General features: G+C 32.9%; 1 long non-coding RNA gene across 1 annotated transcript; it reads left to right on the forward strand.

Annotated features, from left to right (window-relative positions):
• Positions 1-3011: 3011 nt before the first annotated feature.
• On the forward strand, positions 3012-5003 carry LOC145037541 (uncharacterized). The gene is made up of 2 exons (XR_013678893.1): positions 3012-4547; positions 4645-5003. It is a non-coding gene; the product is annotated as an uncharacterized LOC145037541 (long non-coding RNA).
• Positions 5004-5711: the final 708 nt, after the last annotated feature.

Here is a 5711-nt window from a genome sequence, read left to right on the forward strand (position 1 = left end):
GGTGGTGGCTGGTGGCTGGTGGTAGTGGATGGTGGGCAATGATGGGTGGTGGGTAGTGGTTAGTGGTGGCAGGTGGTAGCGATGGGTGGTTGGTAGTGGTTGTTGGTGGTGGTGGCAGGCGGTGGTGATGGGTGGTGGAGGTGGGTGGTGGTGGCGAGTGGTTGTGGTTAAATGGTGACGGTGGTGGGTGGTGATGGTGGTGGGTGGTGATGGTGGTGGCGGGTGGGTGGGTAGTGATAGGTGGTGAGCGGTTGTTAGTGGCGGTGGTTAGTGATGAGTGGTGGTTGTGTGTGGTAGTGGTGGTGGGTGGTAGTGACGGGTGGTGGTGATGGGTGGTGTAACGGTTGATTGTTGTGGTGGCGGGCGGTGGTGATGGGTGGTGGAGGTGGGTGGTGATGGTGGTGGGTGGTGATGGTGGTGGCGGGTGGTGGTTGGTGGTGGTGGTGAGTGGTAGTTAGTGGTGGTGGTTAGTGATGGGTGGTGGTGGTGAGTGGTGTTAATTGGGTGGTGAGTGGTGTTAGTTAGTGAGTTTTTTAATTGTTTGTAATTATTTTTTAATTTATATGAATATTTTTATAATTTTAATTAAAAAAATTGTATTTTTCAAATTTGTTGTCAAACGCTCTTTTATATATATATATATATATATATATATATATATATATATATATATATATATATATATATATATATATATATATATATATATCATTTACCGCATCTATAGATTTTCACACAATTTAACATTCAAACCAACACTTCTAATTATTTAAATTTTTGTTTTTTTATGTAATTTTTATTTTAATTAATGAAGCGGTTTTTATTTTTAAATAATTTTTTTGTTTATTACTCATTTAAAAAATTTATAAATCTTAAAAATCAATTTTTTATTTAAAGAAAAAATAAATAAAACTTGCTTCCCACACATACCCTCATTTTTTGTGAGAAAAAAGAATAAAGAAAAAAATAAAGTTGCAAACAAAAATTAAGGAAGCTCCTCTTTATTTTAATCATGATTTATTAATTGCTCTCATTAAATGCTCTAAGAGTCATTTACAACCTCAAGTCAGTTCTAACCACACTTTAAATCATGACTTTATATATATATATATATATATATATATATATATATATATATATATATATATATATATATATATATATATATATATAAAAAGAGAGAGAGATTTTGTTGAGATTAAAAATAAAATAGAGATTTTGAGATTTTAACCTCAGCTATGTATTTTACATCTGTCGCTCTAACCCTCCAACGTACCGGTTCAACAGGCCTGGTATAATCATAAATGATTATATAATGTCGTCCATTCATTTCTTCTCTTCCACCATAACCGCTACAGCCACCACCACTACCACCACATCTGACGCCAACCAACCCCATCATTGTTACCTCCATTACTTATATCATTGTCACCTTTGTCATCACCACTTCTTCTACCACCAACTATCATAATCTTTTATGATTACCCAATCTGTGAACAAACATATATGTATAATCATATATAATTATATATTTTTGTCATATAATCATTTATGATTAATCATACCCTGTTGCTGTTAATATGCCCTGTTGCTGTTAATATACTGGAACATTAGAATAACAAATAAAAATTATGTGGTTGAGATTGAATCTCAAAATCTCTACTTTTGATTAATGTCATGTGAATATATATATATATATATATATATATATATATATATATATATATATATATATATATATATATATATATATATATATATATATATATATATATATATATATATATATATATCAAGTATCCATACAATTTAAGCTCTTCAATACCTACACTTCCCAACACACTTTTGATATGATTTTTGATAAGGAAAAGAAAATTAAAGAAAAATAACGTGGAAGACAAAATTTAAGGTAAACCACTCTTTATTTTAATCACGATTCATTAAATGCTGTGAGACTAATTCACACCCTCACCCACACCTCAATTCAGTTCTCATCACACACTCTTGCCTGTAAATTGATAACCATGCCCATCCACCCTTATCTAATTCTTGACTAATTGACTCTAGACGAGTAGACCCTATCTAAAATAAGATATCTATTAATTGTTTTTATATAAAAAAAATGTATTTTCGGTTTGTATAATTATCTTTTTGCAATTTATACGATCGTAGAAATTCAATATAAATATAAGCTTGTACGTATATGTAGAAGAGTTTAATAAATTAAGTTTTTTAATTAAAGAAAAGTTTACAAAACAAATAGAAAATTCGGTGGTGACGAAATGATATTACATATTTGATATTTTATTTCCTTCGATTCGAACGAATATTAACCGTTCATCTTTGAGATGAGATAGAGGATAGAAATTAGGGTTAAAGATGTTACACACTATAATACTATCTGGTAGGTTTTCATTCAATCTTTTTATTGAGAGTGTTTCTTAGATTTTGCGTTTTCTCTTCGTTTCGTTCAATCTTGTTATTGACAGTGTTTCTTAGATTCTCTTAATTTTTCGTGAAATTGTAACTTTAAATCTTTTGGGCGACAAATTCTGGTGTAATTCCAAATCTCTCCTCTACACAATAATTGAAATCGTTCTCTCCGTCAATTTTATATATATCTCTATTTTTTCTGGGCATCCATTCTACCCATATCTGTATTATACGATCCAGATCTACTTCTCAGAAGGGAATAACTGATGAAGCTGTTAAGTTATGGCTGAATGGTCTCCACCAGCAGCAAGGTAAAAAGACTTATCCCAATCTGTAGCACAATTTCTACCTAAAATAGTACGATCCATGCCGATTTATATGATATTACTTCCTGGTTGCAGGAAATAGTAAGCGAAAATGTAATCTGGGTTTAACTATGGTAACAAATGAAAAGAGAAAAGTTATTAGGTATGAAGCCAGTTTGGTAGATGCAAGTGGTATTGTTGGGTGTGAAGGTGATAAGAAGGTATTGCTTCAAAAGCTTTTTTTTTTTTGGGGGGGGGGGGGGGGGGGGGGGGTGAAGATGAATCATGTAATCAAAACTTTAATGTTGTGTTCATAGTTGGTGTGGGTGGAGTTGGTAAAACCACTCTACTTTTGTATGGTGAAGTGGAACTGAAGGATTATTTCAAACTCAGGGCTTTGGATTATGTCTCTGATGAATTCAAGATTTTCAATGTAAGCAAAGTTATGGATCAATTGGTGACGGAGGAAAACAAGGAATTTGCAGATTTGAATCTACTTGAAGAAATGCTTAAAGAGAAGCTCGTGAAGAAATGTTTTCTAATGGTTTTAGATGATGTATGGAATGAAAGCTATTTGTTTTTGGCTTTAAGAACACTTGGGAGGTTATTGAGGACAAAAACGTATGAGAAGGAATGGAAGGAAAGAGAGATGAGATTGTTCCGGTTCTTAGATTAATTTCCATGATCTTTCTGCATCTTTGAAGCAGTTGTTTGCATATTGCCCATTGTTCCCCAAGGACTATAAGTTTGATAAGGAGGAGTTGGTCCTATTGTGGATGGCAGAAGGGTTTTTGCAACAACAATCAAGATCATTCTTTCTATATGCGTCTAATGACAGATTGTTGTTTGTGATGCATGATCTCATAAATGACTTGGCCACATCTGTTGCTGGAGATTTTTTTTCAAGGTTAGGCATTGAGATAAAAAAAGAAATTAGGAAAGAAGCTTTGGAAAAGTACCTCCATATGTCATTTGTTTGTGAGGATTACATGGTTTACAAAAGGTTCGAGGCATTCAAAAGAGCTAAAAGCTTAAGAACATTTTTAGAAGTATCATTTGAGGTGAAAGAAAATTGGGAAACATTTTACTTATCAAATAAGATCCTCACCGACTTACTTCACGAGTTACCGCTACTAAGGGTCCTAAATTTGAGTCATCTTAGCATAAACGAGGTACCTAAATTCATTGGTAGTTTGAAGCACTTGCGGTATCTTAATTTATCTCGAACTAGTATCACACATTTACCGGAAAATATCTGCAATCTTTATAATTCACAAACGTTGATCGTTTTTGGCTGTCACGGACTAATTAAGTAGCTCGAAAGCTTTTCAAACCTTAAAATGTTGCGGCATTTTGACATTGGGGATACTTCATTTTTGGATAAGATTCCATTCCATTAGGGATTGATGAGTTGAAAAGCCTACAAACTCTCATCTAGAGAAACAAACATGTATAAACATGGATGCTTCCTTTCCACCTAGGCGCTGGCCTCCAAAGTTGTGTTTCCTTAAAATAGGTTTGAAGAAGCCCATCTCAGAGTGGGGACTACAAAATTGTCCTTCATATCTTACTACTCTGTGCATAAATGGATTTTAGAAACTGGAATTGTTTTCAATGTGACTCCAACACCTCACAACCCTCCAACATCTCAGCATTGACAACTGTCCAAAATGTTGTTGGCTTCACTTATGATTTTGGGAATTAGTAGATGCCCAAATTTGAAAGAAAGGAGTAATAGAGGAGGCTACTATTGGCCCCTTATCCCCTGCCATAACACAAGTGGGGTGGAATGACAAGGTTATTGTGAAGGTATATTACTAGATCTTCAAATTTCCTTTTTTATTTTATTTTACAAGTTAATATAAGAGAAAATTCACCATGAATAGATTGTTGTCTTGATGTGCAGACTCAATTGCTATTGGAATCAGTTGGCTATTTCAATGGAAGAGCTTAGAAACCTCAAAGCCTTGGAGTTGAATTATCCATGAATACAAGAAATCATGCAGAGGTTGCTGGCAATGAAAAGATCCCTGCAAGGAGGAAGAGAACTTGGTCAATTACTAAACTTTGCATATAATATGGTTTTAATGACATTAGAAAATAGAATTAGTTTTAATGACATAAGTATATATGTATATTGTCGAAAGATCTGTTTGTGTCTCAATATACAGTTGCTAACATGGACAATAAATTGCTTTTATTTTCTGCTGATTATATTTATTGAATATGATTAAGTTGTATAAAAAAATTCAGCTTTTGTGTGTATCTCTCTCTAACCTTTGACTTATTGTAGTTTAGATGTGCATAAAGTAGATAATTTATTTTTCTTTGGTTCAGAAAGCAGATTTTTTATATTATCTTAGCATATAATATGAATAACATTAAAAAGTTAGTTTCTCAATATTTTTCTTAAGAATTGAGATTCATTTGTAAACATAGAAGGGCCAAGATGGATTTTAAAATAAATCAAAATGTTTACGCATCTAACACAAGCTACAACAAAGGAGTAAAAGATTAAATGTTGACGTATTCTATAATTAATTCACGTTAGATATATATTGGCGGAATACTTATGGTTTTTAAATCTGTATAGATTCATCTAATTAAAAGTGTCACTTTTTTAGCTAAACTATTTGATAGTATGTGGATCTGTTTATAGTAAAATATATGGGTGAAAATTGATAACATGATACGAAAAAAATATACCCTCCGAAATGAAATTGGGACGAAACTGAAATTCGAAATGTTTTCCGTGTCGTGTTCGGACCAAGTGTAAAAAACACGGGGCTGTGTAATGTCATGTTGGTATTCGAAATCCGATATGAAATTGATACGATTTAGCATTTATTTGTCGTATTTTTTTTTGTCGTATGATTAAATATTAATTAAATAAACTAATTGTTATGTTATGTTATCTTTGTCTTGTCGTGTTATGTTTGTCGTTTTATAATTTGTTTGTTTTTGTGTTAGGTA

The sequence above is a fragment of the Lactuca saligna genome, chromosome 3 (genome assembly GCF_052625555.1).
Source record: "Lactuca saligna cultivar CGN05327 chromosome 3, ASM5262555v1, whole genome shotgun sequence".
Lineage (NCBI taxonomy): Eukaryota > Viridiplantae > Streptophyta > Magnoliopsida > Asterales > Asteraceae > Lactuca > Lactuca saligna.